We start from the raw sequence: 15,027 nt of genomic DNA on the forward strand, positions 1-15,027 counted from the left end.
TATGTCCAATTTTCTGAGGAACCTCCAGACTGATTTCCAGTGGTTGGACCAGTTTGCAATCCCAACAACAGTGGAGGAGTGTTCCTTTTTCTCCACATCCTTGCCAGTATCTGTTGTCACCTGAGTTTTTGATCTTAGTCATTCTGACTGGTGTGAGGTGGAATCTCAGGGTTGTTTTGATTTGCATTTCCCTGATAACTAAGGATGCTGAATATTTCTTTAGATACTTCTCAGACATTTGATATTCCTCAGCTGAGAATTCTTTGTATAGTTCTGTACCCCATTTTTAATAGGGTTATTTGACTAGCCCCTTCAGCTCCTTCAATCCTTTCTCTAACTCCTCCAATGGGGACCACATTCTCAGTTCAATGATTGTCTGCTAGTATTTGCCTCTGTATTTATCATACTCTGGCAAAGCCTCTCAGGAGACAGCTATATCAGGCTCCTGTCAGCGTGCACTTCTTGGCATCAGCAATATTTTCTGGGTTTGGTGGCTGTATGTATATGGGCTGGATCCCTAAGTGGGACAGGCTCTGAATGGCCATTCCTTCAGTTTCTGCTCCAAACTTTGTCTCCATATCTCCTCCTATGAATATTTTTGTTCCCCCTTTTAAGAAAGACTGAAGCACCTGCACTTTGGTTGTCCTTCTTCTTGAGCTTCATGTGGTCTGTGGATTGTATCTTGGGCTTGCAAACCCATAAGAACAACAATACCAACTAACCAGAGCTCCCAGGGACTAAACCACCATCCAAAGAGGACACATGGACAGACCCATGGCTCCAGCTGCATGTGTAGCAGAGGATGGCTTTGTTGGGCACCAATAGGAAGAGAAGCCCTTGGCCCTGCCAAGGCTGGACCCTCCAGTGTAGTGGAATGTCAGGGCAGGGCAGTGGGAAGGGGTGGGTGGTTGGGGAGGGGGAACATCCTCATAGAAGAAGGGAAATGGGGGGATGGGATAGGGGGTTTATGGATGGGAAACCGGGAAAGAGGATAACATTTGAAATATAAATTTAAAAAAATATCCAATTAAAAAAATAACCAGGAAAAAAAGAAAAGAAAAGCCAGGACAAGGACAACCTCCAGAATGATGTGAAGTACTTACAGATTCAGATAGATTATAAGAGATTTGAACTTAGAATAAGTAACACTGACACTTTAAAGCAGAAAGACAATCCAACTCTAATCATAGACAAAAGATTCGACAAGTTATTTCTCTGGAGAAGATTTGCTCATGGTGCCATGAGCCAGCACAGAGGCAGAACCACTTCACTGTCCCAGCGCGACTGTAACTTGTGGAGGCTCAGGAAAAAGTTGAGACTCCCACAGTTGCTGGGGCGTGTGTGAACCTGCCAGGATGAAATATATTTCTTTGTTTTGTAAACTGAACTAAAAAAAAATCAATAAAGTAATAAAAGATAAAGGGGAGTCTGGATTGGTGTGACATCCTTTCCCAGTTCCCCTCCCCTTTAACCTTCAATGAAACTAACTGCCACCACCCATCTGCTGCCGGCTCTGTGGCCACGCTAGAATTACACACCGAGGCCACTTAGGGCCTTTAAACTGAGTTTATTGTAATTTATCTTTTTATTCTTTCAACAGTAGCAAAATCTCACCAGTCTATTGTGTACACAGGAGCTGATCTGTGAGTCAAACGGTTTTTACAATAGACTGGTGAGATTTTTTATTTTTATTTTTTAAAGAGCCGGGGTGGGGAAGTGTGATCACTTCATTTTTTTTTTTTTTTTTTTGTTTTGTTTTTAAAGCTTTTCCTGATACCCAGGCAGGCACTACCATTTACTTGCATTTATTCCTGGCTTCCAGGGGCAAGAGGCATTCCTCTTATCTAAGGGAGGCCGGCTGGGCTTTTTCTCCGTTTGTAACTGTCAGAAATCCAGCCTTCTCCCAGCGGGGCTGCTGGAGCGCTGCACGGTTCTACACCTGAGATGTTTGCTGCAAGAAGCCCATTAGCCAAATGCCTAAGGCTCGCTGCTTGTTTTCCCTGCTTGCTTTGTTTTTCTCCGGACATAATGCTTTGTTTGCAACACAGTAATTGTTCCACGGCCAGTGATTCCTCCATCAGAAACAGGAATGTGAACCAGAATGCACAGGCAGGGGGCACAGGGGGGATGACAAATGTCCACAGGCTGATCCTGATGTCAGAGCCGCACTGCAAAACACCTCCTCTGCAGACGTTACCCATCCTGCCCACACTGCCTCGCCAGCCCTGCTGCTGCTTACTTCTAAGTATGTGTGTGGTGTGTGTGTGGGGGGGGGGGGGGGCAGGTGCGAGCCCAAACCCAATGGAGGCTGATAATCCCAAATCTGTGCTTTTAACTTGGGGACCTCGGTCTAGCCATGAAACATATCACAAGGGCTCTGTTGGGGTTTAAATCTCAGCTCGCGGGGCTGGGGATTTAGCTCAGTGGTAGAGAGCTTACCTAGGAAGCGCAAGGTCCTGGGTTCGGTCCCCAGCTCCGAAAAAAAGAACCAAAAAAAAAAAAAAAAAAAAAATCTCAGCTCGCGTCCAGACAGAACAGACCAAACCAGCATGGTTCCACGTAGAGAGGTTTAATGAGAAAAGAGTAGAAGAGAAGAGGCCGGCCATGAGCACGTGGAGGGAAGGGAGGGGAAATGGGGACAGCAAAGAGCAAGAGCAAGAGAGAGAGAGGAGGGGCCAAGCAGCCTTATATAGTGTCAGGCACAGCTGGCCGTTGCCAGGCAACTATGGGTCGGGGCGCCAGGTAGCTGTGGGGGTGGAGCTTAGACAGAATACCAACAGGCACTGCAGGTCAGTGCCTAGCTCTGAGCAAGGGCTGTCCAGTTCCACAGGGCACTTGAGTCTCTGGGGGAATGCTCAGCCTGCCACAGGAACCCTGTGAACTATTTGGTCACCTGGACTCCAAGCAGGTAATGAGGTTTTGGTATAGACACACAATTCCCTATGTGTGTACAGAACCCTCTCAGGATAGCCATGCCTGAAGCTAGGCTGGATCTGCAGGCCTTTCCAAATAAAGCCTGGTAACACCTCAGCCAGCAAGAAGAGTGGCCCAATGTGAGCCCGTGATGGCCCAGAGACAGCTGGCACTGAGAAGATGAGCCTTGAGCAAGCAGTCACTTTGAGGTAGGGGTATAATGCTTCATAGGCTGAGTGCTTGCCCAGTACATACAAAGGCCTTGATCCCCAGCACCGCCCAAACTGTAATCCAGCCCTTGCCAGGCTACAGGCAGGAAGAAAAGAGGTTCCTTTTTCAGGGTTACCAATGAGTTCTAGGTCAGTCTGGGCTCCCTGAAACTCTGACTGAAAATAACAGAAACAAAGAAGGAAAAAGGTGAACTTTCCTCAGGCCCCGCCTTGCCTCCTCAGCCAGTGTTCTTCCTGCTTCTCAGCCTACTTCTCCTGCGCTGTTACTTCCTCTGCCTTTTTTCAAAGTGTGTCCCTTCCCTTCCCCACCTCCCCTTCTCTTCCCTTCCCTGTATTGCCTCTCTCTCTCTCTCTCTCTCTCTCTCTCTCTCTCTCTCTCTCTCTCTCTCTGTTGTTTAGTCTTTACCTTCCATCGTGTCTTTTTTTCTCTATGGGTACACTCTCTCTCCTTCTCAGCCCTCCTTTCAGCTGAAGCACCTCTTGGCTACCTCACCCTGGGCCCCTTTGAAGGACACATATTTTGTAGATAGCTGTAGAATTTGGTCTGAGAGAAAAGTTAAACCAAATGAAACCAGAGAGAAAGCAAGTTAGGATGACAGAGTGGTCTGATAGCCATCCCTGTAGTCAACCTTCCTGTCAGCATTGATCCATGCCCTTCCAGCAGACTCCCCATCTGGTGGGGGTTCCGCAAAAATGTCAAGTATGGCCTCGGGGCTCACTGCTCATGTATAAATTCACAGGCAGTGGACGGAGGGTCTCAAGGTCATACCACCAACTTTCTGCATGGCTGGACCTCCCAGAATTCCATATACTGCTCTGATGAATGTGTTTCTCTTCCTCAGCAGACCAGACATCTTGACAGTAAGACGTTTGTGTAGAGACGGGCAAGGGGTGCACAGCTGTCCCCAGTCCCTTCAGGGAAGATAAAGAACAAATGCATGAATCATAATGACGTCACTTCCTGTCCAGGGCTCCATGAGGGGACCACCTGAAGTGATACAGGCAGTGAGGCCTCCCAATCCAGCACACCTGCTTACCAGCAGGTAAATGCTGCCTCTCACAGATTAGAGATGGCTCTGGCAAAGCAGGTGAGAAGGGCATCTCTGCCCCTTTCTGCTCTCCGAAGACTGCAGGATACCTGAGCGAAGAGGCATCTAAAAGCCAGGCCTCCCAGCTCCCACAACCATGACTATATGGCTGCTTTGGTTTCCTGGCACTTTTCTCCATGTGGAGATTGCAGGGCTGGACTCCATGAGTTTCTCAAGGCCCACCCTACTGGCCTGTCTTTCGAGTCAGTTATGATCTATACTGCAGAATTGATTTGGAAACTCATGTATTTTCATGATGGCTGTCAGGAGTTTGCTCACCCACTCCAACCCCTGTCTCTCTAGCTCTGGCCATAGCCTGAAGAGCCACTGTCACATGATCACCACTTTGATGTGCTGTGGCTTCGAATCTGGATTACCCAGTGCTTTTAAGTAACCCTCTTTGAGGAGAGCCTCAAAAATGCAGCTATCAGGGCCTAAAGTCAAAGTCCTTCCTATGTGCATCAAGATTGATTTATTCTGTGGGTATGCCTGCATGCTTGAGTGTGTGTGTGTGTGTGTGTGTGTGTGTGTGTGTGTGTATGTGTGTCCATCATGTCCATGCAAGTTCCTGAGGAGGACAGAAGAGTTTTAGATCCCTTGGAATGAGAATTGCAAGCACTTGTGAGCACCTGATGTAGGTGGTATGAAGGAATCTTTGCAAGACTGGCAAGTGCTTTTACTGCTAAGCCACTTCTCCAGCCCTAGCTTACACCATCACGAGAGGAAATGTGTAAAGAAAAGCCGTCTTTGCACACAGTTTTGAATAGCATCATGATGCCCTTGTTATGAGGCATAAAAAAGAATATCATTCATTAAAAGACATTTCAACGGGGAGATATTTGGGGACTTCTTACATATGTTCTCAGAATCACATGTGTTCTTAGAGAATCATAATGCGGTATTCCTATATATGGAATCACACACACACACACACACACACACACACACACACACACACACACACGGTTCTTTCTGTCGCTGTGGTTCTGACAGTTCTGAGAGCATGGGGACACCAGGATGCCACTCTGGTATCTCAGGTACCAGGAGCTTTGCAGCTTCAACAAAGATGAATTCCAAGAGTAAAAACACTTAATTAGAGAGACGAGGAAGAGAAAGACAAAGAGGAGGGGAAAAGAGGAGGAAGTGGCAGAAGAGGAGAAAGAGAACAGGACAAAGCAACCCTGCAATTCCACCCCTAAGGATATGTCCAAGAGAAACTGAAGCTCATAAAACCCACACCAAGACTGTATTGGAACACTTAGAGCAGCACTAGTCCCCCAACCAGAAACTGTCCAGCCACTTAACAGGAAGACAAAAAGGTGTCATCCCCCTGTGGAAAACTAAGAACCAATGAGAAGTAAGAAATGATAGCAGCGGGCTGGAGAGATGGCTCAGCCGTTAAGAGCACTAGATGCCCATGCATAGGATCCTGGTTCCATTCTCAGCACTGTACATGGAAGCCCACATTAATCTCCAACTCCGGTTTCAAAGGATCCAACGTCATCTTCTGGCCTCCATGAGCATAGCACACATATAGTGCACAGATATATAAATGCTGGCAAAATATTCATAAAATTGATTTTTTTTAAAAAGGTAAATCTAGAGAGAGATTAAATTGGGGCTAGGTCAGTGCTTGAGGAACATGAGCAAGACTTTGGCTCAGCTGTGGGGGAGAGGATTAGTCATTGCCTGGAGTTGGAGTGGGAGGAGAAGTTGATGGCAAGCAAGCACAGAGGAGCTTCCAAAGTAACAGGAGTGTCTGGGAGTGACCCTGAGTGACCGTTCCCAGCTTTACCACAGTCTCCGAAGCCTCAGAATCGATTAAAACCTTAGTTGGATTGACAAGCCTTTGTTTTGGAGATTAGACTCTGTTAACTTGGTGGTCACTTCTGACTGTACAAATGACTGATTTGCAGAGTCATTGTAGTGGTGCCATGTCTCAGATGTGTCACCAGTGAGAGAGGAGTGAGTGACCATGCCAAGCAGGCTTGGGGTTGAGGGTGAGTCACGCAATTACACTTGTTAAGGCTGAAAAGCTGGCCTACAGTAGGAACAAAATTCAAAAACTCTAGTATTCTTTTCCCTGGGTAACAGAGAGACGGGAGATGAAATCATAGCTCTGGGAAGGAGGAAGGGATGAGGCATGGGGTGCAGCCTGGAGCTGACCTTCAAGGGAGAAAAAAACAATGACCTCCTGGGAGAGGCTGATTCAAGAACATGCATGGGAAAGAGATGAAGTAGTCAACCAGATGTGCACGCCTGGAACCCCAGAACTCAAGATGCTGAGATGAAAGCATAAATCATCTTCAGGCTCTCTGCTCCTCCCTGTTCCAGAGACAGCCGCATCTTCTCGTGCAGTGCCAGCCTCGTTTCGTAGACAAGATGGTGAAGGTCGGTGGGAACAGATTTGGTCGTATTGGGTACCTGGTTACCAGGGCTGACTTCTCTGCATCTGGCAAAGTGGAGATTGTTGCCATCAATGACTCCTTCATTGACATCAACTACATGGTCTACATGTTCCAGTATGACTCTGCCCATGGCGAACTCAATGGCACAGTCAAGGCTGAGAAAGGGAAGCTTGTCAACAACGGGAAGCCCATCACCATCTTCCAGGAGCAAGATCCCGCTAACATTAAATGGGGTGACGCTGGTGCTGAGTATGTCATGGAGTCTACTGGCTTCTTCACCACCATGGAGAAGGCTGGAGTTCACTTGAAGTGTGGGGCCAAAAGGGTCATCACCTCCCCCACTTCGGCCAATACCCCCATGTTTGTGATGGGTGTGAACCATGAGAAATATGACAACTTCCTCAAGATTGTCAGCAATGCATCCTGCACCACCAACTGCTTAGCCCCCCCACCCTCCGGCCAAGGTCAACCATGACAACTTCAGCATCATAGAAGGACTCATGACCACAGTCCATGCCATCACTGCCACTCAGAAGACTGTGGATGGCCCCTGTGGAAAGCTGTGGCGTGATGGCCATGGGGCAGCCCAGAACATCATCCCTGCATCCACTGGTGCTGCCAAGGCTGTGTGTGGGCAAGGCCATCCCAGAGCTGAACAGGAAACTCACTGGCATGGCCTTCCATGTTCCTACCCCCAATGTATCCATTGTGGATCTGATGTGCTGCCTGGAGAAACCTGCCAAGTAAGATTACATCAAGAAGGTGGTGAAGCAGGCGTCTGAGGCCCCACTAAAGGGCATCCTGGGCTACACTGAGGACCAGGTTGTCTCTTGTGACTTCAACAGCAACTTCCACTCTTCTACCTTTGATGCTGGGGCTGGCATTGCTCTCAGTGACAACTTTGTAAAGCTCATTTCCTGATATGACAATGAATACAGCTACAGCAACAGAGTGGTGGACTTCATGGCCTATATGGCCTCCAAGGAGTAAGAAGCCTTGGACCACCCAGCCCAGCAAGGATAATGAGAACAAGAGAGAGGCCCTCAATTGCTGAGGAGTCCCCATCCCAACTTGGCCCCCAACACTGAGCATCTCCCTCATGATTTCCATTCCAGACCCCCATAATAACAGGAGGGGCCTAGGGAGCCCTCCCTACTCTCTTGAATACCAGCAATGACGTTCCACTGCACCCACACAAAAATCCATCTTCAGCTACGTAGTGAATCTGAGGTCAGCCCAGGCTACATGAGACCTGGCCAAGTGGGAAAAAAGAGGGAGGTGGAATGAAAAAGGGAAGAGAAGGATATGAAAACCTCTTTTTTTAAACAAAGAAAGGAAGGAAGAAAGGAAGAAAGAAAGAAAGAAAGGAAGGAAGAAAGGAAGGAAGAAAGAAAGAAGCAAAGAGCTACCTACTTTCCAGAGCCAAGAAATTATAAACAAGCCTTTTCTCCTCTATAAGTGTCTTTGAGGCCATGTGAAAGCTGCATAGTGTGGCTGGTTCATTAATTAAGGATTGTCCTGTGCCCTTAAGACCGCTAACCATCCCACCCATGCCGGCTGAATCCCAGAAGCAACCCTGAGTCACAGTAATACTGAAAACGACCGTGTAGAGTTCAAATCACCTATAGCAAGTGACCTCTTCCATTTGGAGCTCTTTCCTGTAGTCTGACATCACATTGAGGGGTACCAGGCCATTCAGGGGGCTGAAACCTGTCCAGTGAAGCAGTAGGTGCTTAACTAGATTGAGTGCAGACGTCATCATGGGAGCATGGCCCAGAGAGGACTTTCTACTCTTGACTTTTCTTTTTCTAGACTTCCCCATCATTCCGACCCCAAACTTGTACTCGGTGTCATTACAAAGTTCTGGAAAAGCTGCTGGTGGAGGGGCTACAGAGTGTTGGTGTTGGAAGCCACTGTTAGGAAACTGAGGCAGCATGGAATGGCAGCTGAGACGAGTCTCAATTTTGAAGGTAGGATGTCCAGGGATGTCAAACATCCACTGTTCAGGGTACTGTTCCAGCCTCTCTTTCCACAAGGGATGCAAGGGATCATCAGTAGTTCAAACCCATCATTGGCCACACAATAATTAAAAGCCAGCCAGGGCTACAAGAGGCCCTATCTCAAAAAAAAGTCTGGTATAAATAAATACTACTGAAGTCAACAATAATGGTCTACCTTGTTTTAATAACAGCTATATAGATTTCTACCATATGGATGGATTTCTTAACATTTTTCATAACACTTATGTGTTGATGTATCTAAGTACACACAAGGGTCAATGGCAACTTGCAGTCATTAGTTTTCTCCTTCTACCTTGTGGGTCTTAGGGATCTGACTTAGGCCCCTCAGGCTTGGTGGCAAATGGCTTCATTTGTTGAAACATCTGTTGACTGCTGAATGTCGACCCATTCTTCTAAACATACTGCTCTCAACTCAGTCCTCCTGTCTTTCCTCCCAAGTTGTATCCCAAGTGGCTGGGTAGCCAGCACACTCGATAATGACCTCTGCTTTGGGCAGAGACCCTTACCAACTAGAATGAGGTGACTTTTCTCTCTGCTTTTCAAGATGCTCAGGTGCCAAATGCCTTGTTTCCTAGTAACTTGAAGTGACCGTCAAATGCCTTTGTTTGCACAGTAGTCTTTTCTGGAGGGAAAGGATGAGAAGGAGACGCACAGATCAGATGGATCTAAATTGAACACATTCTCAGTGCTTAATTTCCCCAATGTAGAGCACAAACAGCCTTCTGGGAATCCTTCCCCAGCGGTGTCTGCAGTCTTAACCACTCACAGCCATTAACCATATTGAGTCTCAAGGGGCTCCACTCCCCAGCACCCCCCAAGAACCCAGCCAGAGCCACCATTTACCCTAGTACGTGTCCCGTAAGTGGTGCTAACCAATCTTCCTAATACAGGCTGACCATAACACTGCTCGGCAGTGCCTTGATGTTTAGATTCTGATGAGAAAAAGAAAACAGCAAGTCGGCCTTCAGAGTCATGCACTCCCGTTCCAATTAAGATGTCCATTCTTTGGTGTCCCTTTCTGTTAGTAGTCCTATCCATTGACAATCAAGGGGTTAAAAAAGATCAATATGAAGGTGGAATCCTCAGACATCATTCCTTTTTTCAACCTTCATCCAATCAAGTCTCCTCTGTGATTTTTTTTTCTAGTTTTGTGACAGAGTCTTAGTGTATGCTCCAGGCTGGTCTTATGCTGGTGGTCCTTCGGCCTCAGCCTCCCAAGCTGTGGATCACAGTCCTTTACTACCATATCTGACCATGATGGATCTAATACAAGTCCTGAAGTTGGCACACAGGTAAAATTAACTTAAAATGAATAAGTCTAACTTAAAATATACTTTTAGAAAGAGTAGAAATAGCAGAACCACGTCTGAGGATATTGCTCAGTTGGTTAAGTGCTTGCCTACTGGCTAGAAGCCCTGGCTTCAATCCCCCAGTACCAGTTAAACAAAACTGGGTGCCATAGCACACACCTACAATCCCAGGATTCAAGGTTTGAAAGGGAAATGAACAGAAATTCAAGGTCATCCCTGGCTACTTATTGAATTTTTTGCCAGCCTGGGCTTCTTAAGATCCCTGCCAGAGAGAAAGAGGACGGTGAAGTAGGAAGAGGAGCAGGAAGGAGAAGGGAAAGGAAAGAAGAAGAGAGAGAGACAGAAACAGAGAGAGAGACAGAGACAGAGAGACAGAGGCAGAGAGAAACAGAGACAGAGACAGACAGAGACAGAGACAGACACAGACAGAGACAGAGACAGACACAGACAGAGACAGAGACAGACAGAGACAGAGACAGACAGAGACAGAGACAGAGACAGACAGAGACAGAGACAGACAGAGACAGAGAAAGAAAAGAAACAAAGAAGACAGGCAAGGATAAAAGTTAAATACACCCCTATACTCTGATCTGGCAAGATGGCTTAGTGAATAAAGGCATTTGCTTTGAAATCCCAATGACCTAAGTTTAATCCTCCAAATTCACTTTAATCCTCTGACTGCTCACACTAACATTGTAGCACACACACACACACACACACACACACACACACACACACACACACGTTACAAACTGTAAGGCTCATGGTAAAGGCAATGCCAGGAACAACCTGGTAGACTATGTGGAACTGTCGACCATCTTGTTCATGTACCTTGCAGAGTGACTTTTCAATTATTCCATCGGGAAAGGAAATCTGTGTCTCTCAGATGGCCCAACAGTTCAAGTCATCTTTGAGAGTCGGCTTGGCCTACTGCCAAGCCTGATGACTCGAGTTCAATCCTTAGGGCCCGTGTGGTGGAAGAAGAGAACCAGCTCCCACAAGGTGTGCTCATATCCCCACATGTGGGCTGGACTTGCCCACCATATGCAAGTACACACACAAAATAAGAAATAACGGTTTGCTTTAAAGGCATGGAATCTGCATTTGAACCCCTTCCTTCTAGATTGGTGTGCCTTCTTCAGCCAGTAGAACATGATCGAAGCAAGGTAGTTGTGATCCTAGTCTCAATCCTAGACCTTGGACATTTCCTCCTTCTCATCTCTTTGTTACCCCCTAAGGTCTGGGATGAGCCACCAGAAGGAAGAAAAACAAGAGAAACGGTGGCTAAGAGGGAATGTAGAGTGGCTCTCTGCTATCAAGTGTCAGAGCCACATAACTAAGCTGCAGCTCCTGAGGATGGCAATGGAAACCCAGCCCAGACCAGGAGGACCACCTGCCTGACCTCAGCCCAGATGGCCAGCCTGGAGAATTGTGAGCTAAACAGCTGACTCTTGTTTCTAAACCATCACGTTAGGCGGATCGGTCTTACAAAAACACTGAACAAACACAAAAGCCCAGAGAGTAGCCTGTGCACAGAAGAGCAGGGAGCTAATAGCTGCAAGACAAGACAATGTTTTTAAATATATTGGAAGAGTATTTACATATTTAGTGAAGACTTGTACAATGCTTTGCTTTGGTTCATGGAGAGGTTGGCAGTTTGCTGTGAGTTGAACCAGGTCTGGGGATAAAGCTCAGTGGGCTAAAGCTTGTGTCTGGTTAGGCACAAGATGCTGGCTTCAATCTCTGACCACACACACACACACACACACACACACACACACACACACACACACAGAGGCATGAATGTGCACACACATGCACATGCACTCATGCATGCCCACATGAGTGCACATGTGCACATTCGTATGAGAATGAAACTGTATATCCCTACAGTTCTAAATGTCTCATCTAACAACAGTCACATGACCACCATAAAACAAATACTGGATAGCATTTCAGCCCCCATTTTTGGTACCAACTGACTTTAACAAGCTCAGAAAAAGGGGTGCATGATCTTTCGCAGGAACTGAAGTGACATCAGGAAGAAACCAAAGTTCTTAACCTCCCTTGGAAGTTAAGAAATAATGGAATAATCGTGCTTGCTGGAGGCGGGAAGACGAACATCAGGAGGAATGACCCAGAGATTTCGTGGATAACTCAATGGAGCGGCGCACACTGTTGGAGATTCTGAGACAGAGGACAGTGGATTTTTACCATAAACCAGTGGAGCTTCTACATAAACAATCGCCAACCTATAAATTCAGCATACGGTGAGAAGTACCACGCACGCATTCAGTGTGAGCATGCGTGAACGTGCTGCAAGCGTTAGAGTCCCCCTCCCCGGTCAAGGGCCACTCTTCCCTCCCAGTGCCAGGCAGCTTCAAGCCCCAGCTCCCATTCAGCCGTGTGATTGGGAGATAAACAACAGACCACCCACAGTGTGCTATCTATGTTTCTAAGCTGGTACATTGATCACTGACCTGTGTTAAATGCACTTGACTTCCAATATTTTCAACTTATGACAGGTTTATTGGGGGTGTAAGTCCATTCCGGATTGTGGCATACTGTATGCATACGCATGAATATATAGCAGGCATAAATAACATTCAAATGTAGGACTGGAGGGATGGCTCAGTGGTTAAGAGCATTGACTGCTCTTCCTAGAGGTTCTGAGTTCAAATCCTAGCAACCACATGGTGGCTCACAACCATCTGGGATGAGATCTGATGCCCCCTTCTGGTGGGTCTGAAGACAGCTACTGTGTACTTCTATATGATAATTAAATAAATCTTTAAAAAAATAAAATAAAATTCAGATGTGAAAAATAGATTTCATGGTTTTCTTTCCCTTTTATTTTTTTCCTTTTTTACTATATTTGCCAGTTCTCTATGATGAGCCTGAACTTCTGGCTTTGAATGCAGTCTTGCCATCCAGTCTGTGAGTACAGAACTGTAAAGGCCTGCCGTGCTGCTGACTCAGCAGCTATGCTGATGGTTTCTGTGAAAACACAGAGGCCATTTATCAATAATAACTGTCCTCGAGTTGTCAGGGCTCTTGCTGAGGTTTGACCTCCTACAGTGGCCACCCCCTTCTCCCCATCTCCTTCCTCTGCGGATCATCTAGACACCATCATCCCTGGCTTCCCCTCTACACCATCATTCCAACTGCTTGCCCACCGCTCACCTTTCTGTCTTCAAATTGTCTTTAACAGAGCTACCAGAATGGCTTTTCTAACCAGTCACCACAGATCTTTGACTTATCTAAGTTCCCATGATCCCCTTCATCTCCAGGGTCTGTGGAAACACCTTATGGAGGCACACAGGGAGCTCCCTGCCCTGCTCACTGCTGGCCTTATCTCTCACCATCTCTCAAGCTCGACTCCCATACTGGGCTTCCTCAGGCCCCTTTATTTTGTTATGTTCTGGTTGGTGGCCGAATTGTTACATGTGTGATTAGGTAGAGCTTCAGTCTGGTCTGTCAGATATCATCTGCCTATTCAAACAGCCACTCTTCCCTTTCTACCTGAAAAAAAAAAATCTCCTGTTCTCAAGAAAGGAAAGTCTAAGTCCTGGCCTGGAGGTGGGAGTACAGCCCCATGTGGGCTATTGGTTGGTTAGGGAAACCTTGAGACGCCTCAACTTCTTCTAAGAGGAAGGTATATAAGTGAAACCTTTTCACCTCAGGGTCCCCTTGCTTTTGTCTGCGGTAAGTTTGCGTAGAGCAGTCAGAAAAAGAGAATGGCTGTTGCCCAGAAGCCCTGATTTCTGAGGTCCTACCTAAGACCACCGCTAGAAATCACTTAACAGCAATAACTCTGCACAGTAACTCGCTGCCTGGCAGGCTCCTCTGGTTTTCAGCTGGACACAGTTATCCCTCCTAGGCTAAACCCTGCCTGTCTTGCAAGGTTCACCAGAATATCTTCCTTAAGTATATGGACCAGATTAAAGAACTGTGTTCCATTACCCTGTACTCCCAGAGCTCCTTCAGTCACAGCACAGGGGCTAAAAGCATCATCAGGAAGGCAAACCATGCTGACTCATAGCCTGGTTCTATTATATTACCTATGATCTCTGTCTGTCTCTGTCTGTCTCTGTGTCTGTCTCTGTCTGTCTCTGTGTCTGTCTGTCTGTCTGTCTGTCTGTCTCTCTCTCTCTCTGTGTCCCTGTCTCTCTCTGTCCCAGTCTCTTTCTTTCTGTCTCTGTCTGTCTGTCTTTCTGTCTGTCCCTGTCTCTGTCTATCTCTGTCTCTGTCCGTCTCTGTCTCTGTCTGCTCCTCTCTCTGTCTCTGTCTGTCTCTGTCTCTGTCTCTGTCTGTCCCTGTCCCTGTCTCTCTGTGTCTGTCTGTCTGTCTCTGTGTGTTCGTGTGTGTGTTGCATATGCATGTAGGGGTGGAGCACATGCACGCACGCACGCAGAAGCCAGAAGAGGACACGAGGTAGCTCACTCTAGCACTCTCCTTTGTGGCAGATTCACTTAGCCACAGGCAGCTTTTGTGTGGGTACTGGTTTGAATTTAGGTCCCCGTGCTTGGGCAGGCAGTGCTCTTACTGGTGCACTGACTCTCTTCCTCAGTTTTGAAATGGCAGTAGGAGGATTACCAAGGTTCTCTACCTTAAATGAGTGAATGTGTTGTTGGTGTACTTTGTACCTAACGATTGTCAGGGACAATCGTTCATTACTGTTTGCTGCTAGCACTGGCTTCATTACAGTCTTATCACAATAGCCAGATAGTTGGCCCTGGTAGAGCATAAACTTAATGAAGGCAGCTAGCTACTGCATTTAATCTAGTTTATTGCTGTGTCCCCTTGAATACCTGGCTCAGGTACAAACATTTGCTGAATAAATACTTTATCAATAGTGTGTGAGGCATATGTGCAAAGTCAAATGGGATCTCATCTGGAATGGATTTCATTCACAGTAAAGAGAGTTAAAAAGCTACACTTGGTGAGTTCTAGAAGGCCATTGTAGAAAAAAAAAAACCCAAAAAACAAAAAACAAACCCCTCCACTGTTGGCTCTAAGGACAAAGCACTCACGTGCTCATAAAATCCAAGGCTAGA

This window comes from Rattus norvegicus, chromosome 1 (genome assembly GCF_021556685.1).
Source record: "Rattus norvegicus strain SHRSP/BbbUtx chromosome 1, alternate assembly SHRSP_T2T, whole genome shotgun sequence".
In the NCBI taxonomy this organism is placed as follows: domain Eukaryota; kingdom Metazoa; phylum Chordata; class Mammalia; order Rodentia; family Muridae; genus Rattus; species Rattus norvegicus.